The sequence below is a fragment of the Schistocerca cancellata genome, chromosome 5 (assembly GCF_023864275.1).
Source record: "Schistocerca cancellata isolate TAMUIC-IGC-003103 chromosome 5, iqSchCanc2.1, whole genome shotgun sequence".
In the NCBI taxonomy this organism is placed as follows: domain Eukaryota; kingdom Metazoa; phylum Arthropoda; class Insecta; order Orthoptera; family Acrididae; genus Schistocerca; species Schistocerca cancellata.
In genome coordinates, this window is record NC_064630.1 from 490,336,981 (window position 1) to 490,364,265 (window position 27,285).

The 27,285-nt window shown below is 43.0% G+C and overlaps 1 protein-coding gene across 1 annotated transcript in view; it reads right to left on the reverse strand.

Annotated features, from left to right (window-relative positions):
* LOC126187687 (lachesin-like) overlaps nucleotides 1-27,285 on the reverse strand; it is a 542,701-nt gene that overhangs the window by 168,610 nt on the left and 346,806 nt on the right. The window lies entirely within an intron of this gene.

Sequence of the window (27,285 nt, forward strand, 5' to 3'; positions counted from 1 at the left end):
TGCAATTTTACAATGCATGTCTTTTTCCTGCGCTAATTTTATTCACATTGTCTGGAGTACGTACATGCCAAGGAAAAAGTGAAGCATCCAGCAGGGGGAGGGCAAAACGAAGCTATACTTCACGGTTTGGGACTATGGGATGTTATCTCAGTGACCAATAATCAAGAGAAAGTTACCAACAACTGGGCAGTATGAGCCTGCTTATCATTATCACCTTGCACTCTCTGGCTTCAATACAAGCGCGGTTTCGATTGACTAGGGCGTCATAAATCCATTTAACTCTCTCCTGCGGTAAATCAGTCATACATGTTGCAACACGTTGTTGATACCCCAGGTACTGGCTTCAGCACGAATGTGATGTCTGAGCTTGTCCCAGACGTGTCCATGGATACATCTGGTGATATAGCCAGCCACAGGAATACCTCAACATTATGTAGCGTTGTCCTGTTGAAAAATGTCACCAGGATAATTCCTCATGATCGATAACACGTAAGGAGGCAGGTTGTCTGTGGCATGCCATTGTGTCCTTCGAGTTGCCTCAGTGACTACCAACCATGACCTGAAATTAAATGTGAGGGTTCCTCCCACCATGACCCATGGAGAATGGTGCACCTTTCCCACCTTTCCAAAACATTATAAGTATGGGTTTTCTACCCAGGTCGCCAACGCATTAGCCGATTATGAACCGGGTAGTGTAGAAACGTGAACACAATGTGATGCCCTTCATCACTTGTCCATGCTTCCCGGTCAAGAGCTCACTCCAGACGTAGCTATGTGCGTTTTGATGTTAAAGGCAGACTACGGATGGGACAGTAACTTCAAAGTCCAACTGCTGTTATTTCCCTAGCATTGTTGCTGGATGACACAGAATACTGCTTGTCCTCCGATGGCAGACGCAATTGTGAAGGTTCTACGATGTGCTTGGTGCACAATACGCCGATCCTTCCTTCTGGCGGTCAGACATGATTGACTGGAACCTTGATGACGAATAGAGTCCAACACTGGGCCACATCCAAACGCTCTAGAAATAAGGATACTGCACAGTTCGGCAAACCGAACAATGATGCCACTTCCTAACAATCAGGAGCTGATAAAGCTGTCACACACAGGTACGTGGCATCTCCTTGTTCATCAGTGAGCGCTCAGTATCTAAAGCTGTTTGTGTCTATTATCCGTACAATCAGGCCTGGTATAAAGATGAAACACTATGAACGCTAATGCACTGTGGTGGACGTACTACCAGCAAAAAATAATTGCAACTTTAATGATTTACATACCTGCCAATGTTGTATACATGTACAAAATTTCATTAACATCAGAGCATGTCTTCTTGGTGCTTCACTGTTTTTGTTAGACAGTGTACATTAGTAAATCGTGTACCTGTATATGGTATGTAATTTAATTAATTACCACGCCCAGACAAATTAGTATTGATCGAGAAATCAGAGTAACAGATAAAAGCGGCTGAAGGGCAGTGGAGAAGAGAGAAGCGTAATGGTTTTTGAAACTCTGGTTGGGGACTTGTTGCCCGAGAGGTATGTAATGCTGCAATAGACGAGTTCAAAATTAATCGTATTTTGTAAGGTGTTAAGTTGAGCCTAGACTGAGTTCAAAGTGTAGCATTTAAAAAGATCTGCTATAGACCGAGTCCATCTGATGCAATAAACAAAGGTAGGACGTTAATCGGAAGTTCATTTATATAAACAGTGTTGTGGAAACAAGACCATATGTCGTGAAATTGTGAGTGCTTAGTACGTCTAATTCTGTGCGATTCCAAATCAACAAACGATATCCCATTTTATTCCAGTAATAACTGAGTGTGTGATCCACAGAAGTAAAACAAGTGTTTGTCTAGGTTTAATGTCTAATCTCACTAAACGTTCTGCCATAAATTGTATCTCATAGCACTGGTTTTCAGATATTCTGTGTGAATCGAAATCAATAAAGGATCTCCCATTTGATTCCAGCAAAAACTGACAATGTGGTCAAAGTGAAACTAGAACCTTTGCTAGTTTCATGTTTAGCATGACGAACATCCAGCCACATCCTGGAGTATGTACGCTCGAAGGGGAAAAAATACGGTACGCCACGAAGGAATTATCCGAATGTGACGTATATCGGTAGATGTGGTGTACAACAGACAAATGACTGTAGTTTAAGAAAAATTGGTTTCGAGAGATTATTCAAGAGAAAGAACTTCCAAACTGAGCAAATCTGTAACGTATTGGTCCACCTCTGGCCCTTAAGCAAGCTGTTATTCTGCTTGAAATTGATTGACAGAGTTTTTGGATAGCCTCTTAAGGGATATCGTGCACATTCTGTCCAACCGGCGAGTTAGATCGTCAAAATCCCAAGCTGGTAAGAGGGGGCTTTCCGTAATGCTCAGGAAGTTCTTAATTGCGTACAGGTGTGGCTACTTTGCTGGCCGAGGTAGGGTTTGGCCATACGAAGACAAGTAGTTGAAAATCTCACCATGTGCTGGCTCGTATTATCTTGCTGAAATGTAAGTCCAGGAGGGATTGCAAAGAAGTGCAATAAATCTGGGTGTATAATGTGGACGATGTACCGCTGTGCTGCAACGGTGCCGCAGACCATCGGTCCTGGTTCTCGGTCCGTATTGAGGGTGACAGTCAGGTTGGTATCCCAGCGATCTCCGTGGCGCCTCCAGTTACATCTTCGACCTGGAATCTCATTGGATGGAGTATAATTGTCTTCAGTGACGAATCCTGCTTCGAACTGAACTCCGATGACCAGAGAAGACCTGTCTGAAGACACCTCAGACAACGATGGGATACCAACTTGACTGTCGCCCGCAATACTGGCCAACAGCCTGGAGTGATGGACTTGGGTGCCATTTGATTTTATAGGAAGACCCTTTCGGGTTTTATGTGCTGCACCCTTGCAGCACAGTGATACGTCAACGATATTCTACGTCCGATCTCGTTGCCCTTCGTGCAAGTCATCTTGGACTTACATGTCACATTTGGAGCATTATGGGCACGGCCCCCAGACAGCTCAGGATTTTTACGATCTAACGTGCCAATTGGAGAAAACCTGGCCCAGTATGGCACAGGAGGACATGCAACAACTCTATCAAACAGCACCAAGCCCAATAATTGCTTGAACAATGGTCAGAGGTGGACAATGCGTTATTAACTAGCTCAATTTGTGAAACTCTTTCTCTTCAATAAAGCATCCAATTTTTTCAAATTTGTTTATCTGTACATGAACATCACCTCTGCCTATTTCCGTCCCATTCGTGTAATTTGTTCGTGATTTCAGCTTCAAAAACGGTATAATTACAGATATTTACCGGACATCAAGAATTTTGATTGTGAATTTTGTTAAATCAACTTCAAAAGGTCATCATACTGCACACAGTGGTGTGGAAGCGGAGACAGCAAGGAGCAGCGATCGTAGTACCCCTCGCCACCGACACACGCCAACAAAAGAAACTCTCCTCGATACATCTTTGGCCAGCGAAAACGTTGACTTCAAAGTCAGGCAAACAAAATAAACTTGCTTTGCATACGTACAGAAAGTGGCAAGCATTTATATTTCGATCTAACATGGAATTTAAGATTTGTGTCTTTCATTTGGTGAAACTACATATTCATGAAGAAAGAGTCGCTCATTTCAAGTTTTCAGACGTTTGTTGCATTTATTGCGTCGTAATGGATTGTGGAGGAGGCTTTAGAACAATTTTTTTCAGCTATCCTCTTCGTAACAAAATCAGAGGAAAACTGTACGTAGCAAATTCAAAAGTCCCCTTACTCCACATGTAGAAACAAATGGATTCCAAACTGCAAAACCAAAACTACGGCTGAAACAACTATAAACTCTCTCATCAGCCAACTCTCCCCTTCAGGACAGAGAATTAAAAATTGAAAACGAACTGAAAAATCTGAACTACAGTTTTCGCATTTCTCCCCCTTATGTAATGCAATCCTCGGTAAATAAGTAGCTGGTTGTAAAAAGCGACGAAGTTTGTGTAAACTACAATAAACTTCTTAACAATTTGTACGATTAAAATTTGACTGGCAGAAACTTCAACTTACTACGCAAATTTTTCACCTATTAAGGGGGGACGTTGATGGAAAACACATACTATTTCAAGAATGCACCAAATCCACAGTTTTGGAGATATGGCAATGAAATTTTATACCACGCTCTACATGAAAGTAACACATTTACATATAAAATCCTTTGATTATATGTATTCAACTTTTTTAAAATGAAATTTGAAGTTTTATTTTCAAAAAATAATGTATGTTTCTTTTTCTCAGAAAGTATTCAACAGATTACTACAAAAATTTCTCTGTTTCATCTCTTCATATGTTGTAAGCTTCTCTCATGAGGTTTTTGGAATAGGTCAAATGGGAGAATTTCCATAATTTTTTAATTATAATTCCACAAGTACAATTTTAAATTCATTCAAAATTCCTAGCTCTTTGCCCCATATCTCAGCTTGCAATCATAATTTAACAATTTGCTATTGAGACAACGTTTATTAGGTTTACAGAAATATGCGTACAAAATTTCATAATTCTAGCATTCATAGAATCTGAGGAAAATGTACATAAACTTTAGAAAACAAACTTTTCAGGAAACGCTATTTCAAGTTCAACCTAACTTTTTTCCTTATGTCACTTTTTCAAAGGCAGCATATGCACCACATTTATACTCTGGGTCGTCTTTACCTTCAAGGCTTCTCTTCTGGTTTTTTGTTCTCTGTCGCCTTTCCTTTACCAGGTCTTCAACTGACTTTTCAGCTGCAGAGACACGCTGTAAATCTATTTTTCTCAGGATGCCTTGAGTAAAATTTCCTACAGTGAGGCCCATTCTTTCCAATACCTTCATCCTCCTGACGTTCCCATCATTTAATACAATAACTGCATCACAAGTTGCAATTCTGACAACTGTAGCAGATGCAAATAGGTTTTTAGGGTATCGTTTCTATATGAGTGAATTCTAGAGATTCATTTGGATTTTGGGTTTTGCCATGAACACACTTTTTGAGAAGTACAGGATCGACCGAAGATTATCTATAAAACCAAAGAGTATGTATCACGGCCTTGTAGATGTATCCCGCACACGTTTGGTTGAAAGTAATACACAAAATCGTTGTTCACTGAGCTGGTATTGAAGTGCTGCTTCAAAATATGGGCGTGGCAGTGAGGCCACGTCACACTTTTAAGTAGTCTTCGGGAACTTCGGATGCAATTTCAACATTGAAACTTTGGGAACTTATTGTCTATGAGTTGTACTAACAAATAAAAAATAAATCGAAAATTGATATTTTTGGTCAATTTCATCAATGCCCCTCCATAAAGTTGTTTACTTGGATGAATTTTATATGTGTGTTGTGAATTCAATTTTGTTAACGACTTACAGATTCTTGGGGATTTACACAGTTACACCGCCTCGAATTGATCTCTTGGTATCTTCAAGAGACTATGTAGCTACTTTAGAAAGGGAGAGGAACTTTTAACAGCCTACTCGTACCGTGAAAGTTCGTATTTCAAATTATACTTGTAGCCGGTGTCAGTTACCGTTTTCTATATCAAGGCGACATAAAGCACTGTAAGATCGTTCCTATTCTCGACTAATTTCAAAGTTTGTTGGTAATTACAGATAACACTCTGGTTTGTGGCCCCAAATATGAGTCATTTAAATTCAGATAAAACGAGACTGTCTTTCCCGGATGGGTGGGACCGTAGAGGAAATTCGGCGCTCTGGTTCAAACAGGGACGCAATAAGGGCTTCCCGGCCCGGCGCCCTCTGCGCGGCGCCGTCCTTTGATCTGCGCGCCCCGGGCAGCGCGGCTTCTCGCCCCCGTGGCCGTCTGCGGCTGTGTACACCCACTAAAACGTATTGTCTGCCGGCCCTTTGTTCTCGCTCTCACGACACTGCAGCACACGTGCTTAGAGGTATAAATGGTCGTGGAAAGAGGCTTAACAGGCGGGTGCGGCAGTAACATGGCAACCACTGACATTGGCGGTCCTACAGTACTTACGAGCATGTTATTCAAAGTATCATAACGAAGGACACGATATTTCGAAAAGTACCAATCCGTTAGTGTAAATTTTACTGCTAGTTCGCTTGGTGTTACTCTCGTTACGCCATAGAGTGGTAAGGCAACTCCCTTAAGGTCTACATCTGTTCGTCCTTGTAGTTTATTTTGCCTTTGAGGCTTCTTTTGTTTGTATGCCTCTTCATCGCCAATTTCTTCAGCCTTCGAGATTTCTTCTGTACGTGTGGCTGTTCATCGTCACTCTATTTTGTGCATCATCATCACTGTTACGGTCTCCATCTCGTCGCCGTCTCGTCGCTGTTCCACAGTCGCGCCGCTGCTGCTGCTGCTGCTGCCGCCGCTGCCGACTTTGTCATCCATCCATCATCTGGTAACTTCACCGCCAGCATGTCTTCTCCAGCCATTATCATCGTTTGCACCTGCCCCTCCCAGTCCCCCTACAACCAACACTTGGAACACTTTCACCTCCTATCAGGGCTTTATTCCTCTCTTAGTCCTCACGTCTCCACACACGCCACAAGGATCAGCAAGTACAGCCCCAACACCCAGACTGCTGCCACCATAAGCCGATCCACCTGCGCTATCACCATCAACTCATATGGAGGGGTCTGCAGCAGGTTCCTGCACTGCAGTATCCTTTTCACCCAACATTTCACCTGTTAACTCCAGCTGTGCCCAACACTCCCTCGCTACCTACATCCATCAGTAAGACCGCCAAACTCCTCAGCACTGGCCCTGCTCCAATCCTGACACACAATAAATAAATAAATAAATAAAAATAAAACCATACAAACAGAAAGCCTATACTTCATTGACTAACTGACCACCCCATCTGTAACAAGGAATATAGAATATCATACCTTCGTCTGCTTCCCTACATTTCTCAAATCCAAACCCTCCTCCTCGAAATCAGAAAACATATCCCTTCCTTGCCCATCACTTAGATCATCCGTGGAAAAGACTCTCTCCTCATCAAATCCCCTGATCCAGAATTCCATACCAAACTCCTGCAGAAAACTCCAGTGTCACTTTTGGTCCCTTTGCAAACCTCACACTTTCCCACAGCCACCTGGACCAAGCAACTACAACCTCATCGCCATCTCTCCTCTCCCCTTATCGCCTTGATCGAAGGGGACCGACCCTGAGATCATAATGTTGGAGGTGGAGTCTGAGCCCAACTTCCATCCTGTGGCTAAGCCATGTCTCCGCAATATCCTTTCTTTCAGGAGTGCTAGTTCTGCATTGTTCGGAGGAGAGCTTCTGTAAAGTTTGGAAGGTAGGAGACGAGATACTGGCAGAAGTAAAGCTGTGAGTACCGGGCGTAAGTCGTGCTTCAGTAGCTCAGATGGTAGAGCACTTGCCCGCGAAAGGCAAAGGTCCCGAGTTCGAGTTCGGTCGGACACACAGTTTTAGTCTGCCAGGAAGTTTCATATCACCGCACACTCCGCTGCAGAGTGATAATCTCATTCTGGAAACATCCCCCAGGCTGTGGCTAAGCCATGTCTCCGCAATATCCTTTCTTTCAGGAGTGCTAGTTCTGCATGGTTCGCAGGAGAGCTTCTGTAAAGTTTGGAAGGCAGGAGACGAGATACTGGCAGAAGTAAAGCTGTGAGTACCGGGCGTGAGTCGTGCTTCGGTAACACAGATAGTAGAGCACTTGCCCGCAAAATGCAAAGGTCCCGAGTTCGAGTCTCGGTCGGGCACACAGTTTTAATCTGCCAGGAAGTTTCATATCAGCGCACATTCCGCTGCAGAGTGATAATCTCACTCTGAGCTGACAGTTACGATCAAACCCACTGACAACCAGCTCCACCCCAAAAGCTCCCTCCATCCACCTCCCACAGCTGAAGACATCATATGTTTTATGATCATGGTTCTGCAAACATTCACTGTTTGGTCAGGCCACACACCCAACGCCAAATTTCTCTTGATGCCTGCTTTGCCTGCCACCTCAAAAGACAAGCCACCTATGCCTGCAACAAGGTCCACTTTCTTTTCACCCATTCAACATCGAAGTTTAATCTCGTCCCTGTCACCCTTCTCTCCCTAAACCAGGTATGACTGCTGTATTATATCCTATTTCACAATATTCTCTCCTTTTCAACCAACAAACACCTCTTCATGCACACCTGATGCTTTCATCCTGAATGAAACCTTTCTCCAAATTTATCATATTACACACACTTTGCCATACGTCCTCCACCGAAGGGATAGCCCCCTCCTCATGGCCATGGCGGAGTTGCTATTGGTCACCACAAGAACATCCCTGTCTGACCACAGTCCCTATACAACAATCCTACTGCACACCTTATTCTCACTCTCTTCCTCAAAAACATAACTGTTACCTATGCCACTATGTATGTCCAACCATATCAACCCATTCCATGCGATTTCGTCATCCACAAAGGCCATACCATTTCAACCTAAGTTACTGCCACTGACCTAAAAATCCATAACTGGTCCCATACTAAACCCCAGCAGTGGCATTGGTTTACTGGCTACCTCCATGGTTTATAATCCATCTCCTACTACATATCCATCCCGGGAGCAATTTCACTCCTGATTTTACCTCATCTCTCCTAACCTCCTTAGGTGCATTAGTTTAGCAGTCGTCGACCCCATCAGAAGTGATCATCTCCCTGTCCTACTCATCATCCCCAACACCACACACCCTACCTGTGTGCCCACTCCTCCTGCCTCTCCCAAACACATCCAGAAGTAATTCTGTAACATCTAGGATGCCTACAGGGAATTGCCGGCTGGAGTACCCGAGCGGTTCTAGGCGCTACCGTCTGGAACTGCGCGACCGCTACGGTCACAGGTTCGAATCAAGCCTCAGGCATGGATGTGTGTGATGTCCTTAGGTTAGTTAGGTTTAACTAGTTCTAAGTTCTAGGGGATTGATGACCTCAGAAGTTAAGTTCCATAGTGCTCAGAGCCATTTGAACCTACAGGGAATTCATTGCTACCCAACTCGGGAGCTGTCACTTATACTTCCAACACCGTAATGTCACTCACTATGCTGCTACATTCCTACGACGAACCTTTTCAAAAGCCATAACTCACCACATTCCTACAAAACCGATTCTCACACACCATTCTACACGCTCTCCATGTGCTCTCCTACTCCATTGGGAAACTCGTCACCTTTACCAATCTTTCCAGGTGAAATGTGACAAAGACAAGCTTACATGCCACCAAGAACTACAAAGACTCATCCGAAATGCGCTGAATGCAAAGAAATGGAACGGTTAGTGCGAAACATGTACAGACCTCAACGCCATACTTTCAGGTGCTGGGAGGCTTTTCACCGCTTTTCTGGCAACTACCCTGCTCCCTTCAACACCCTCCTGAGAGATAATCACCCTCTCTCCAACATCCTAAGCAAAGCCAACCACTTTGCGTCTTACCTGACACCTTCACTACCATAGACGCTGCCCTTTTCGATTTCTCCTTATTCTCGACATCCATGATCTTACCAATACCTTCCTCCCACCCATCGCTCCTAGCGTCCAGTACCTCAGCAACATCCAATAGACGGAACTCAAGACTCCAGTGACAAAACAAGACATTCAACAGATACTCAGTCGCAAATGCAACACGATTCCCAATCACAACTGCATCACCTACAGACACTTGAAAGAATGTCTCTTTCCTCTCTGAAAATCCTAGCCATCCTGTACAATAAAATCGCAAACAGGGGTTTCTCTCTTCAGCTGCAGAAAACCTGTCGAATCCTATTCTATCTCAAACATTGTAAACCTTTCACTGACACCTCCCTGTATTTAGCGAGGTCTTTGAATCCATCCTATCCTGACTTGTCCACAACACCCTACCACAACACATATCCAATTCTGTCCATCAGTGTGGCATCCGTCCCAATTTTTCCTCTGATGACCAACCTATCCCAACAAATCAACTACTTTCCAAAAACAGACATAATGTCTTATGGGATAACATCAATCAGTGATTTTATAATGTTACTTAAAATCCGTCTTGATTGCAAAAAAAATTTTTTTTTTATTATTCATATGACCGGTTTCGGTTCATTCAGAACCATCTTCAGATCTGATATTTCAGTTACAGGAGTAACCCGTCCAAATCCAGCAACTTTCACATGCTTTCACATGTGATGTGACGTAGCATGTGAAAGTTGCTGGATTTGGACGGGTTACTCCTGTAACTGAAATATCAGATCTGAAGATGGTTCTGAATGAACCGAAACCGGTCATATGAATAATAAAAAATAAAAAATAAAATTTTTTTTTTTGCAATCAAGACGGATTTTAAGTAACATTATAAAATCAACTACTGCATATCCGCCATTTTTGTTCCCTCGATTTTGAGAAAGCTTATTATGATGTATGGCATTTCGGGCTCGTCTTTAAGCTCCAGCACTTCCCATAAATTACGTCTGCCTCACCACATATTTCTCTCTAACTGCCTGTCCTATATCACCTTCACCAACACCAACTCGCACGGTGTCATCCCACTGCAGGTGTACCCCAAGGTTCTGTCCTCTCGTCTCTCCTGTATGTCCTCTGCTGTATTCTCAAAGCCCCCTCCTCCTGTTCATCTCCTCTAGTACGCTGATAGCACCCTCTTTCCCTTCCTCTGTCCTACTCTCCATAAATTCCAACAGTGCCTCCAGATCAATCTCAATGAGTTCACCTCTTGGTGCAATCAGTGGCTTCTCAAAATCAACCCCATCAAATCTCAGGCATTAATTACACACCACCCACAGCTTCCGCTCCCAAAACTTTTACTTTGCCGTTTACGATCGTCCTATCCAATTAGCTAACACACTAAAATATCTCAGACTATCACTCGATCTATTGATCATTCAACAAAAAGCCCACAACGGACTAAAATTATTAAAACTAGTAACCAACTGAACATGAGGATTGCACCCCTTTGTCCGCAGCTCGTGGTCGTGCGGTAGCATTCTCGCTTCCCACGCCCGGGTTCTCGAGTTCGATTCCCGGCGGGGACAGGGATTTTCTCTGCCTCGTGATGACTGGGTGTTGTGTGCTGTCCTTAGGTTAGTTAGGTTTGACGGGTTCTAAGTTCTAGGGGACTGATGACCATAGATGTTAAGTCCCATAGTGCTCAGAGCCATTTGAACCATTTGATTGCACCCTTCTACAATCCTCCAAACTTGTAAAGCACTAATCTGACCCATCCTCTGCTACTCCAAACTGGCGTGGACTTCCGCTCCTTCTTCCTTCCCACATGAGGATTGCACCCTTCCACAATCCTCCGCACCTGTAAAGCATTTTCTGACCCATCCTCTGCTACACCAATGTGGTGTGGACTTCCACTCCTTCTTCCTTTCATCATGGCCTAAGATCCTAGAACGTTATGCACTCCATGTAGCCTTTCAGATCCACCTATCCTCTCCCAGTACTCCTTTACCAATTCATAAAATTCCCTATCCTACTCTTCCATCCTGAACACCTCAGAATATCCTACATTACCCGTAAATTCTACACTACCCACCCTCTAGTTCCACCCTGCTCACTGATCTTGGTACTCTGCCGCACCTCCGCCACTACATTCCCCAACGTTACTCCTCCATATCCCCTCCCAACAAAATTTTCGTCTTCTGTTACCCGACGATGAAATCAGCTCCAATGTATCCATCCTACCAGGAGATCCCTGTCACTCTCCCCTGTTAGGGTTCCCTTAATCTCCAATCTTCTCCTCTTACTTCCTAAGTCTTGGTTCAGAACCACATCATTCTCCACTTTTGCCCAATCCCTCCTCCAAACATCCACACATACAAACCCCTCCTATGCGCCACCTTTAAGCGTTATATTCCCATGATACCCTAAATCCTGGAAGTCTACATCGACTAATATCATCACTCATCTATGTATCTATATTAGACAGTCAGAACATCGGCCTTTCCGTTTTGCTTTATGCCACTGTGAATCTGTTTCTATATATTTGCGTGAGGCACTCACTTTCCATTCATTTGTGTTTATATTTTAATTAATCACCAAATCAATATTTTATACTTTATCTTATGCAACTGACGATCTGTCCTTTTATTGTACAAAACTTTTATTTTTGTTTGCCACCACGTCCAGTTTTTAGATTCTGTTATTAGAATTTTACTCTCATACGGCTGAAGAACGGCAAATTATATCCGCTGACAGCCCACCCCCAGGCCATTTCGTGGGGAGGGTGGGGGGGGGGGAGGAGGAGGACGAAATAACAACAAAGAAAATAAAACTGAGGACAAGTCGAAAAGGATTACACACTGTCTTCTAGCATTAACGTCACCACCTGTCAAAACATTGAGTAACCAACTTTTGCAGCTCAGACTGTTTCGAGACATGGAGGAATAGAGTCAGAGAGATTCTGGAAGGTACCGACAAGGATGTGGAGCCATGTCAATTCCAGAGCTGTGGCCAGCGATGCTAGGTTTTTCAACTGATCCATGGCACGAGCAGCTCGATCGAGATGGGCCCACAAATTCTCGACTAGGTTTTAATTCTGGGAGTTTTGTGTTCAAGTGAGTATGGTTAACTGATCCTGGTGCTCCTCGAACCACACACGCACACTGCGAGCTGTGTGACACGTTGCAAAGTCCTGTTCGTAAATGCCATCGTACCGAGGAGAAACAAAGTGCATGTGGAGGTGGACATGATCCCCAAGGATAGATGCATACTTGTTCTAATCCGCTGTGCCTTCCAGCATTAGTAGAGCATCCAGGGAATTTCACGAAAGCATTCCCCATACCGTAACATATACAGAGTGTTTGCTTGCAGGTGTTTCACTCAGTAACTGCCAACGTCCATCTCTACGATGTAGCAAAAAACGTGATTCACCTGAAAAGACAACATGACGCCACTCAGTGTACGTCCAGGTGCGGTTTTGGGCTGAAAATTCCAACTTTCGTCGCCAACGAACAGCAGTCATCATGGATGCATGAACAAGGGGCCTGCTTCGGAGGCCCATACGCAGCAGTCGTCGCTAAACGGTCACTGTGGAGACGCTGTTGGTAGCCCCTTGATTCATTTGGGTGGTCAGTCGATCAACAGTTGCAAGACTTTTCGTCCGTACACATCTCCACAACCGTCGTTCATCATTGTTTCCTATGGTCTGTGTTGCACCGTAGTTGTCTCGACAGTGGTTTTGGATAGAACTTTTTGCCATGCACGGTATATTTTACCGACGATGGCACATGAACTGCTTACGAACTTAGCCGTTTCGGAAATGCTGCTACCCTAGGCCGGAAAGCTATTGATCTCGCCGTTTTGGACGTCTGCTATATCGCTCCGTTTCAACATCGCGACTGCACTGTTTTCCGCATCTCCGAACGCGCATTATATACCCTCCACTGCTATTTCTGCCATCTGCCGTCTGTGAGTGGATATTGCACGTTGGTGTCGAACATTGGCGATGGTCACATTAACGTGACTGGACAGCGTTTTTAGTAATAAATGGTTCAAATGGCTCTGAGCACTATGGGACTTAACATCGGACGTCATCAGTCCCCTAGATCTTAGAACTACTTAAACCCAACTAACCTAAGGACATCACACACACATCCTTGCCCGAGGCAGGATTCGAACCTGCAACCGTAGCGGTCGCGCGGTTCCAGACTGAAGCGCTAGAACCGCACGGTCACTTCGGCCGGCATTTAGTAACAGTGATGGTAACTATGTATGATTTAAAATAGGGAATGTTGTTAAGAAAATCGGACAAGAGATAGTCACACCTAGAAGGTATCGCGTAAATGCCTTGGAGTATCGACTCTAGTCTCATTTCAGCAAGGAAGCTACTGAATATGTTTATTCGCATATGCTACGTCCTGTCGAAGCCACTAGTTGATGATGAGACCCTACAGAGCTACAACATTGGAGGAAATATTGATCGTTACTCTCACCTGGTATTCTGTTAATCACAATCGTTTACTATATGAGGTATAGTCGAGGTACGATAAGGTGGCATAGTATTTGTATCGGGCCGGCTCCCAGGTGCTGATTTGAAATACAGGTGTGTCCACAGCATGCTCACCATTAATTAAGAAAAGGCAACATTTAGTCACTGATACTGTTGATATACAAAACCTGGTTCATATTCACGGTAACCTCAATTAGCAGTGTAATGAGGCATTCAAAGCTCAATACTCAATGGTCTGTCTTCGAAGCAGAAGATAATAATTTGTTTTATGTGAGCTGCATCGAGTCCCTCAACCACACTAGAGCTATAAAATATTGCTCTATCTTATTTCTGATACGAAGACACGTTAACTGGTGAAAAGATTGTTATTCAGGTGGCTTCCGATGGTTATTCAATGAAATAAAGTTTCTGAACTTTGAAACAACTTTATTCACTAATTTTTTGCACGCTGAACTGTTAATGAAATATTCTTCTACCAACAGCAGTATTACAAAAACACATTAAATTGAGTTACAATACTCTTCCGCCAAGGCTATTCATTTCACATCACATTCCCTCTAACACTGTGTATAAATGAAGAAGAGCAGATACACAAAATCAAAAAGTTTACAACTTCGTTGATAGTATCGCTGATACATCTTTGAAACAGTTAGTAAAAATTAATTTACAGAAATTTAGAGGAAATGCTTCAACATTAACTCAGATATATGTAATATGAACATTTAAATACGAATCAACTGATTTTATATGAATATGTTTATATAGAAAGTTATTTATATCCAGCTATAGATATCGATACTCGCTGGAATGGTACGTTTCTTGTTGTTTACTGACTTGGTAGCACTTCAGTGGCCCCAAGATATGATGTGAAAAATATCGACTAAACATCACACATAACCACCTCCGACCTGAAATACACACTCCTCATACTGAAGATTCAACGCCTTATTGGGCCGTTCGTGCTGTTAATGTGTTCCATTGTTTGAAAAGACACCAAATTGCTACTCGTCAAACAACAACACGCGCCTCCAGTCAGCTACAGACACTTCTGTGGTTTGCTTGGTTCACTGAAGACGTGCAGCCTTATGTGCCACTGAGTGCAATGGCCTGTTGCAAGACAGAAGACTGTAAATGTTTCTTCACAATGTTAACTCTGAAACTGATAGACAGGGGCCTATATTCATTGGCACTTCCAATTCCTGTCTAATTTGAAGCCGATTGCCATTTCAAGGTGCGACATTTGTCTCCTGTTCCTGTCAGTTCAGAATCTTTTTATGACTAATGTTCTTACGCCCTCTTGCGTGACTGCGATTCGTACACCATTCTCGGTACACACAACGGATAAACCTTGTTAATACATTAACAAATTTGGCAACTTTATGCAAAATCTGGTCATGGACCACTAAAGGCAATAGCCTCTTCCTCAATTCTTTCAGGTATTGGATTTGGAATGTACTTGGTGTGGATAGCTATATTTATGTCTCCCTTATATATGAAATAGCGCAACCGCGTCGATGAGATAATGCTGGATAATGAAAGTGCCACATTTAAAACAAATGTATCTTGTGCTCATACAACGACATACTACAGAAAGGTGTAACTAAATTTGTAACACATTTTAAAGTAGATCTGAGCTATGTCCAAAGTGTGATAACATGAATAGAAAGTCTTTATTGTGTGCATCCCGAATAGAAAATACGTAAAATACGTAATTTGGACCATATTTCTACTGATATTTTTATGTTCCACATTCGACCCATCCACCCATAAAAAATGTATTTCTTTGTAATAGGTGGCTTTTGAAAATGGGCTTTGCCCGAAACTAGTCAGCCAATAGATAATCAGCAGGTTTGATTCAAACAATTAAAAATGTCTCTTATTCAATATTTGACTGCTTCAAGATGCGACGTATTAAAAACGTTGAAGCACAGGTCCAAAATGACCTGTTTGCTTTTTCAAGTCGGTGACGGTATTTGATGAACTCACTGCGGCAAATGAACTGTAGCATTCACAATTCAAAAATGTAAATTTCATACTCGGAATTCTTGGCATAAGGGAACCAGATACGAAAGATAAAGGATGCAAATTTATTAAGCGTCATACTAGGGAATTTTGAGCTTGACTAGTATGAAATGTTGACACTGTATTGAGGTACACATTGCTAGTGACTGTTTGTAATCTAACTACCATAGGCTCATGTATTTCAATCAAAATTGTGAGCAATGGATTAAATTAATTAGAAAAGGGTGGCGCTGAAGAAACATATCATGGATCAACCACATAGCAAAACATAACTAAAAATGAAATCATCTGACTACGAAATAAAGTAGGTTTCTGAATCAAAAGCAAAAACATGAACATGATGGTGATCACAGGATCTAACTGATTTTCAGAAATGCCGAGAACACAGAACGAGTAATCGCTTTACAGGAGAGATTCGAAAGTCTTGGCAAACATCAGAAGGTATTGGGAATCTGTGAGGTCGTCGTCTAACAGATCAACTGTGAAGTACAAACTCATGGTGCCTGCTCAGTAATGACGTGATTACGCCGAGAGAATGGTTAAGTAAAACGTGCTTCTACATCAGTGGATGAAACAAGAATGAGTCCATAAACTACCACGAAATTACTAAGGTCCCAACACTTCCTCGCCGCTAATAACGGACCTACAAATAATCTACGTCTCGCCACTCATTTACCTAAGCTTGTATGATCACACCAAATACGGCAAGTTGTCTGCGTGTGCCATGTGCTGTTGCTGACTTTCTGTGAAGAATTCCTTCTGCATCCCCGCCAGCGAAGTAGTTTTCACTCATTGTTCATTAAAAGAGATGTCTCTACCCGCGGCCCATCACTAAATCACTTAGTAGTGATCCTGCCTCGGTCCCCAGATTAAATCTCACTTCTGAGCCTGCGAAACTTTCTGTAAACCAGGGAAACGGTTTAGCGATACTGCGAACAAAGGTACGGCAGTAAATAAACCAAAAACCTGCCGAGTTAGCAACAGTTTTTGTTGAAATTTTAAACATTTTCATTGGCTGAGGTCCAGCAACCGTGCGTTAACTTAATTACAGAAAGTTTAGCCACCTCGGTTTCACGAAATTATTGTCAAATTGACCATGGTTTCGACAGCTCTAAGGTGGTCTGCATCACCCATGGAATGATTACATGTAATCCTATGTAAATTTTTATTCTGACGAAGACCGTCTTAGAGCTTTCGAAACCAAGGCCAATTTGACAATAATTTTGTGCAACCAGGGTGGCTAAACACCCTGTAATAAAACAGTTTCACTGTATTACCTACAGAAGGACACGGCTCTTAACAGCTCTGTCGGACATTCCCTCCACGCAGTTGAGTCTTCTCACCAGGCAATGTGCTGTGCACCACGTCTGGGCTTTGTAGAAACGTGTGTTCCGATCTTCCCTTCTGCTAAATGATTGCTGTTAACCAATAAGACGTTACACTGCAAATTTTCAACAAGTGACCGGATTGACCTCTGCAAAAAGACAGGGCTTGCTCATTTCCCACACTACTGCATGGTGACTGTCGTCCCACTCCACACTCTTCTGGGAAACAATAATCGTTACAAAAAAAAAGTTCTTTTGTCAACAGCGAAGGTCAGCTGGTTCGGTTTCCTAAATCGGCGAGTCAGCTCAAACTGAACTGCTTGTCCCCTGTATTATCTGAATTTATTAGAAGGAGGCTGTACAACACATGCGCGAAGTGTAGTTAGTGTAGCACTATATGGCCAGCATCAGGACAGACGCAAGACTCTGACAATGCCACGAGTCGTCCAGTTTAGATGTCGGTCGGAAAGTGTCGCTTCACCACATGATTCCTAAGAAGCAAAGGTGCACATCCCAGTGGACCTTAAGGGACTTCAGCTGTGCTATTCACAGGAAGAGTTTATATTGGGGGTTCAGTGACTATAAGAAAATACCGAAATAATTACATGCAGCTTCCACCAGTATATATACAGAGAGAGAAGTAAAATGTGAATTGACATCATAATCTCCACTATCACAGAGGTTTCTTGCCATAAACAAGAGCATTCATCAGCCGACATCTATTTAATTAAAATAAAATCAAATAAATGTACGAACTACCATCATGCTGGAGTAACTTCAATGAGCAACTTTTGTTAACCAATAGAACGAAAAACCATTCCAAGTTACAAATATTTTATTTTTCAGTCAATGACTAGTATCGGGTCGAGATCCATTTTCAGATCAACATAACAAAGTCGAAAATAGCACTTCCAAAGATGTCAAAAATGTGTAATGTACATTTACAGTGCATTCGCCAATTGCAAACATGGAAGCTTCATGGGCTACACTACTGGCCATTAAAATTGCTACACCACGAAGATGACGTGCTACAGACGCGAAATTTAACTGACAGGAAAAAGATGCCGTGATATGCAAATGATTAGCTTTCCAGAGCATTCACACAAGGTTGACGCCGGATGCAGCACCTACAACGTGCTGACATGAGGAAAGTTTCCAACCGATTTCTCATATACAAACAGCAGTTGACCGGCGTTGCTGGTGAAACGTTGTTGTGATGCCTCGTGTAAGGAGGAGAAATGCGTTTCCGACTTTGATAAAGATCGGATTGTAGCCTATCGCGTTTGCGGTTTATCGTATTGCGACATTGCTGCTCGCATTGGTCGAGATCCAATGACTGTTGGCAGAATATGGAATCGGTGGGTTCAGGAGGGTAATACGGAACGCCGTGCTGCATCCCAACGGCTTCGTATCACTAGCAGTCTAGATGACGGACATCTTATCTGCATGGCTGTAACCGATCATGCAGCCACGTCTCTATCCCTGAGTCAAAAGATGGGGGCGTTTGCAAGACAACAATCATCTCCACGAACAGTTCGACGACATTTGCAGCAGCATGAACTATCAGCGCGGAGACCATGGCTGCGGTTACCCTTGACGCTGCATCACAGACAGGAGCGGCTGCGATGGTGTACTCAACGACGAACCTGGGTGCACGAATGGCAAAACGTTATTTTTTCGGATGAATCCAGGTTCTGCTTACACATCATGATGGTCGCATCCGTGTTTGGCGACATCGCGGTGAACGCACATTCGAAGCGTGTATTCGTCATCGCCATACTGGCGTGATGGTATGGGGTGCCATTGGTTACACGTCTCGGTCACCTCTTGTTCGCATTGACGGCACTTTGAACAGTGGACGTTACATTTCAGATGTGTTACGACCCGTGGCTCTACCCTTCATTCGATCCCTGCGAAACCCTACCTTTCAGCAGGATAACGCACGACCGCATGTTGCAGGTCCTGTACGGCCCTTCCTGGATACAGAAAATGTTCGACTGCTGCCCTGGCCAGCACATTCTCCAGATCTCTCACCAATTGAAAACGTCTGGTCTATGGTGGCCCAGCAACTGGCTCGTCACAATACGCCAGTCACTACTCTTGATGAACTGTGATATCGTGTTGAAGCTGCATGGGCAGCTGTACCTGTACACGCCATCCAAGCTCTGTTTGACTCAAGGCCCACGCGTATCAAGGCCGTTATTACGGCCAGAGGTGGTTGCGTGAAAATGTAATCACATGTCAGTTCTAGTATAATATGTTTGTCCAATGAATACCAGTTTATCATCTACATTTCTGCTTAGTATAGCAATTTAAATGGCCAGTAGAGTATTTTCAAAAATATTTGAATAAAACCAGATACTTGCCGAATCCGGTGTCTCAAGTAGAGGTGCTGAAAATTTACGGACCAAAAAGTGAGCAACGGATTCGTAGTACAACACGGACGGCAACCTTACCCCACACAGACCTATGGTGTAGGTTACGGTAATCGCAATGGCAGTTGAAAAAGCCGTAAATTCAAGGGCAGATGTAAAAGAAATGGGCAAAAATTTAATAAAAACAACTACAACGGGCAAGTAGCGTATGGCCAGCACGTACAATGTGTACAGACACAAGCTACCGCCAATAATCAACCGATCGCTGGGAAAACACGAAACAAAACCAGACAGCGAATAATCCACAGACAGCGGTATTCGGCCAGCAAAGTAACGCACTTATGCCGAATAACACGCAAAGGCAAAGGGAATGCGAATCCAGAGCCTCACAGGATCCTAACTGGCGTAATCAAACACCAACATCCATATAGTAGAAGTTACGCCTAGCACAGAGAGCAATGCTACCGCGACGCCGGAAAACTACAACCGATCATGGTAGGCTCGCCTTCTGTGACCTGGGAGGCGGGTGGGAGCACGAGTCTCATCGACATTTGCTTCATCAGATACGATCGAGGTAGTGATGTGAAATACGATCTGTATCAAAGTAATGAGTTTACACAGGTATACTTGACACAGGGAAAGGTACAAGCTAATACTAAAACAAAAATATTTGACCTTTATTACCCATTGTGCTTGATACAGGTGCTACCACCAATTTGATGTAACAAGGATTCTTTCAAGATCTGAAGAAACGTGGGCTTATGTCCACACTGTGAGTACAAAATTGCAAGGTACAAACTGCGACTGGTCAGAAATAGAAAAGAGTCAAAATAGAAGCTGTAATTCCCGTCCAATTAGGAAAGTTTTCTGTGTGATGCAATTTTCTTATAGTAGAGAAATTAATAGTACACTGTTTAATCATTACGGATATATTTAGGACATACCAAGTACAAACTGATACAGACAATGACCAATGTCATTTCACAGTAAATAAACAATTATTTGCAATAGACCTAATCGGGGAAGTACTGATAGACGTAAAATTGAAGTTACTGACGACTTTGAGGTTTAATTGGTAAATCCCATAGTCATGTTTATCAACACATAGAACAACGAACAGTCCGCAGCAGAAGAGGTAAATGTCGACACAATAAACACGAAGGTAAGTGAATCAAATTGCTTGTCTCAAGAACAGCAAGCTGAACTTAGGGAACTGACACCTCCTTACATACATGTCTTTGAAAAAAATATCAGATATCATTAAGGATTTTGTGTACAAAATGGAAGTATATCCTCATGAAACTTTTTGTTCTACTTCATACCCTATACCATGGACAAAGGGGGAAGCAGTAAGAAAAGAGATTAACAGGGTCCTTGAATGAGGCATAATACAATCAACGTTTTCCCCTTGCTGTAGTCCTATTTTGGCCATGCGTAAGCCAGATGGCAAAGTGCGCTTTGTCCTCCTCGCACGTAACATTATTAAGATCATTGTACCTTTACGATCAGGTCTAGACAATTTAAAGGAAAAGCTTATGAAATTCCTTGATGCTAAATTTCTTAACTGCAAGAAGAAAGTTGGAAGTATACCGTCTTCACATGTTGGGGCAGGAGCTTCGAATTTCTGGTATCACCATTTGGATTTAAAGTAAGTGTATGTGTGTTTATGTCTGTTCTGAACAAAATGCTATGTCCTGAACTGTTGAATTAAGTAACAGCATATGTGGACGATATTCTAGTCGCCACACCCACTTGGGTAGAACACTTAAGGTTAATTGAACAAGTATTGAACCGCTTTTCCAAACATGGAGTAACAGAAAATCTCGAGAAATCTGATTTTGGACAAGAAAAGGTAAAATTTTTAGGACACATAATCTCTTTGAAAGGCACACTGCCAGATACTAAAAACTTGATGTCATTAGGAACTGTCCTGTTCCTCATAACAAGAGGCAGTTAAAGGCATACTTAGGCCTAGTCTCATTCTTCAGGAAATGCATCCCTAACCGACGTATGAATAGTGATGCTTCACTCAATCTTCTCTGGAAAAACAGATCTTGGTTATGGGACAAACAACGTGAAACCGATTTCGAGAACATCAAGCTAGTCTTATTAATAGGTAATGTTTTATCTCAGCCAGGCATGAAGAAGGATTTTTGTTTATGCACCAACGCTTCTTCTCAATGTTTGGGTGCATGGTTTCTTCAAATGATATAAGAAGAGGGAAAACTCATCCTTATAGAAATTTACTTCGCCAGCCGCACCTTACCCGAAGCTGGACGTTCATATTCAGATACGGATTTGGACGGTTTGGCTGTAATTTGGTCCTTTAAAAAGTTTGAATGTTTCCTCTGGGATAAACACTTAAAAGTATACGATGACCATCAATACCTATCGTTTTGTTAACTTGTAAATTGCTACCGACGGATAGGTAGGTGGTGTATGTATCTTCAAGAACTCGATTCTGAAATATCGTACATGAAAGGAAACCAGAACATAACAGCTGATACTCTTTCTCGGTTACGACAGGGCTTAGAGGAATTTAACGATCTTTTAGAGCAGGAAGGTGAAATATGAGCTATGTTGATGGAACACAAAACACTCCGACTACACTATGTCCAATTACAGCAGGAAGACACACGCTGGAGTAAGGTAAGAGCGAAACTTATGCAAAACGGTGATGAAAAGTTGAAAAGGTTTTTCACTATTCACAAAGGTGATCTTTTGCATAGGAACCATCTCGAACAAGAACAATGGCGTGTGTGTTTTCCAGAGGAGTAAGTGGATAATTTCATCTTGTACACAAACAATACTTGGGGCCATTATGGCACTACAAAGTGCACTGCCAAAATAGGTAAATATTGTTATTTCCCCAACCTTAGCTGAAGATTACTACAGGCGGTAAGAAAGTGTATTGTCTGCCAGAAAACAAAACATTCTAACATCTCCAAACAGACTGAACTACATCCCACTGTGGCTAAAAAACCTCTAGAAAAGGTATCTTTGGATGTGGTTGGACACTATTCTAGAGGTAAGGGTGGCGTAAAGCATATACACTCCTGGAAATTGAAATAAGAACACCGTGAATTCATTGTTCCAGGAAGGGGAAACCTTATTGACACATTCCTGGGGTCAGATACATCACATGATCACACTGACAGAACCACAGGCACATAGACACAGGCAACAGAGCATGCACAATGTCGGCACTAGTACAGTGTATCTCCACCTTTCGCAGCAATGCAGGCTGCTATTCTCCCATGGAGACGATCGTAGAGATGCTGGATGTAGTCCTGTGGAACGGCTTGCCATGCCATTTCCACCTGGCGCCTCAGTTGGACCAGCGTTCGTGCTGGACGTGCAGACCGCGTGAGACGACGCTTCATCCAGTCCCAAACATGCTCAATGGGGGACAGATCCGGAGATCTTGCTGGCCAGGGTAGTTGACTTACACCTTCTAGAGCACGTTGGGTGGCACGGGATACATGCGGACGTGCATTGTCCTGTTGGAACAGCAAGTTCCCTTGCCGGTCTAGGAATGGTAGAACGATGGGTTCGATGACGGTTTGGATGTACCGTGCACTATTCAGTGTCCCCTCGACGATCACCAGTGGTGTACGGCCAGTGTAGGAGATCGCTCCCCACACCATGATGCCGGGTGTTGGCCCTGTGTGCCTCGGTCGTATGCAGTCCTGATTGTGGCGCCCACCTGCACGGCGCCAAACACGCATACGACCATCATTGGCACCAAGGCAGAAGCGACTCTCATCGCTGAAGACGACACGTCTCCATTCGTCCCTCCATTCACGCCTGTCGCGACACCACTGGAGGCGGGCTGCACGATGTTGGGGCGTGAGCGGAAGACGGCCTAACGGTGTGCGGGACCGTAGCCCAGCTTCATGGAGACGGTTGCGAATGGTCCTCGCCGATACCCCAGGAGCAACAGTGTCCCTAATTTGCTGGGAAGTGGCGGTGCGGTCCCCTACGGCACTGCGTAGGATCCTACGGTCTTGGCGTGCATCCGTGCGTCGCTGCGGTCCGGTCCCAGGTCGACGGGCACGTGCACCTTCCGCCGACCACTGGCGACAACATCGATGTACTGTGGAGACCTCACGCCCCACGTGTTGAGCAATTCGGCGGTACGTCCACCCGGCCTCCCGCATGCCCACTATACGCCCTCGCTCAAAGTCCGTCAACTGCACATACGGTTCACGTCCACGCTGTCGCGGCATGCTACCAGTGTTAAAGACTGCGATGGAGCTCCGTATGCCACGGCAAACTGGCTGACACTGACGGCGGCGGTGCACAAATGCTGCGCAGCTAGCGCCATTCGACGGCCAACACCGCGGTTCCTGGGGTGTCCGCTGTGCCGTGCGTGTGATCATTGCTTGTACAGCCCTCTCGCAGTGTCCGGAGCAAGTATGGTGGGTCTGACACACCGGTGTCAATGTGTTCTTTTTTCCATTTCCAGGAGTGTAGTAGGTCTGTATGATATTTTCACAAAATACGTAAAACTGTATGCTCTACAGAACACTACAGCCAGTTCAATTATAAGACGAATCAAAGAGGATTATTTTGCAAGAGTAGGAAAACAAGAATTCGTGTCAACAGATAATGCCTCATATTTTGTTGGATGTAAATCGAAAGAGTTTGTAGATTTTTGTAGATTCTAAACAAATCAAACACACTTTAGTATCCAAATTTCATCACAAAGCACCCTCCCCCCCTCCCCCCTCCAATAGAATGGGTGTTTAAGGAATTGAAGAGGTCTGCAAGGACTTACCTACCTCGTAAACATACAAAGTGGATTGAATATGTCACTCCCTTCTTAAAAGTTGTTAACAACCTTCCCCACACATCAACTGGATGTACACCAAATGAGCTGATGTTCAATTGCAAACAATTAGACGAGTGGGAGAAACCTTTGCCCAAGATACCGATGCAGGAATGATCACTAGATGATAAAATACGACAAGCAGTAATCGACCTTGAAACCTGGGCTAAACACAGGAAAGGAATTTTTTGCAGAAAGATGAAATGTACAAACCAATTTTATAGATGACAAAAGGCGTTGCTTAGAACACATCCCAAATACACAAAAACTGGAAAACTGAACCGTAAGTTGCAACTACTACACACCGGAGCATATGTAATTACCAAAATCCGCTACCCAGAAGCATACAGATTGGTACACACGAACGCAGGTAAAGACAAGGGCCTTTACCCACACAAAGACTTCGAAACATTTATATATTGAAAGAAGGGCTATCTACCCTGTAAGTTGTATATATGTATAATAATATTAGATTTAGGCCGCTGGAAAGCCTCATTCTGGAATTTATGTTGTCAGTTGTTAAGGAAAATTTTTGTTTGTATTTTTTCTTATATGTCATATGTGTAAACGATAAGATGAGTGGTTGTAACAAGGAACAATTTTAATTTTATGTGTCGAGAGACGACGATACTCCAAATACAATGCTTCGCCATGTGCACAGTCCGGTTGCATACCAATAAATGAACTTGTGAAATGCACGGTAGCAAGCAATGCAATATACAACACACCGCGACACAAGTGGTATCAGAGCGACGCAGCACATGCGCATTGAAGAGCAAGCTAGGGAACAAACCACAAGAGCGTGCGCGTCAGACAGGCACAGGTGGAGGTTTTGGAGCGCCAAAAACAAACAAACCTGATGAGCTACAGCCCGCACTAGTATTTTTAAAGCCTATTGAATAAACAGAGACATAGAAAATTACGAGAGAGTCTATACTACAACTACGACCATCTGCACAACACACATACTCAAAGATAAGCTAGGGGATTATGTACATAGGAAAAAGACGCCAAGCTACGTGATATTTACTTAAGTACTGAAAGTGCACGCAATTATCATACTCGATAGGCGAGAAAAGTCTTGCTGAAAGTAAACACGCGAGTACAGTATAAGCGGCAAACTGAATAAGATGGCGCACCTCGCCTCTAATACACTTTATCTTTCAGATTTATAGCGTAAGTAGAGACGCAGACGTGACATGAAAGAAGTTTTGTGATAACACAACTACACACTGAGGTGAATGAACACATGGTTCAATATATGAAGAAAGTATTACTAGCCATCGGGCCACTATACACTTATCTATGAAGATTTAGTTTTAAGTTAGTTTTAAGCTTTTTTTTTTCTTCCAGGGAATGATGCATCGACAAGTTCTAAAGTGAAGAAGGATAGATGCTTGTAGTGTGTTAGGTACCATATAAACATAAGAAAGGTCCACACCGCAAGTAAATATAGATGTAAGTCTATGATACGTAAGAATGTGATAGTGTGAAAGTATGTGAAGAAGGAAACAGTTGCAATACGTCATATATCACGATGCTGAACTAAGATTGAGTATTGCCTAATAATCAAGGGGTCGAAACGTAACTACTGTGAGTGTCGACTAACCATGAAAGTGTCGAACACCTGAACTACATTCAAATTTTTATGCACGTTTGTTATTTACGCTCATTATAGGTAACATATCGTATTGATGATACAACTCTGTAAACCCCAGCACATCAAATGGTTATCCTTTATACAATTAACATAACAAGTAAGTACTGACCTGCACTTTTAAACACTGAGTAATAATTTGATAGGGTTGAGTTGTACCCAGAAACAACAAATTATTTTATTCTTGGGATCACAGTTAAGTCTATTAATGAGACGTAACTGAGCACATAAATGCCTTTCTATGGATATGCCACAATCCTGTAGTGTGTATATCATTCCTGTAGAATGCTATAGAGGTGAAGCCATGCGTAGTTACCTGAGCAGCTCGTAGTATCTATTGTAGCGAATATTGTTTACTTCTTTGATCCTTTTTCAATTTCTGTGACAAGAAGTCACTATAAATTGAAATGAAATGTATGTCAACATATGCCATAAATGGAAACAGAATCTGTTATCGTCTGAAGGTTATATGAAACATGTATAACCAAACGAGAGTAAAATGTGTATTCATATAATTGGAAACGAATAATGTAACGAAAATCTACAAAATGCACTAAAACCAAATGACAAGTACTGACCCTATATATAAAAAGGGGGAGAGAATATGTTACAGACTATAATGTACATGAGTGACTATAATGGCATGTTAGCAAATGAATAGGATAAGTGTATTTCGTAATTGTATTTTATTCGTTATGTGTACAGTGTGTGGAAAGGACACTACAGAAACTTTACGTAATGCAACTGTATGAAAGAAGCTCAAAAACGAAACGCAAAAACATGTGAAACCTGGTAGCAAAGTGCTGAGTGCACATGTGTTAAAACAATATGTGGGTGTGCGCGTGGTAAACTGAAAACGGCAATACTTTATGTAACATGAATTTTCTATGCTTGACAACGTCGCAAAAGCAGCAAGGAACTCAACTTATCGACGGATGGATGTACGGCATATCTCCCCACTGAATTAGTGAAAGCGATGACGTGAAATAAATTCCTCGGGCCGCTGATATGGAAATCAGCTGCCACAGCATCGAAGATTTCACAAAGAATCACGCCGCTGAACACGAATTTGTGCAGTGAAATCCACTGTAAACGCACGACACGGACACTCTGGCCTCGTACTGGAA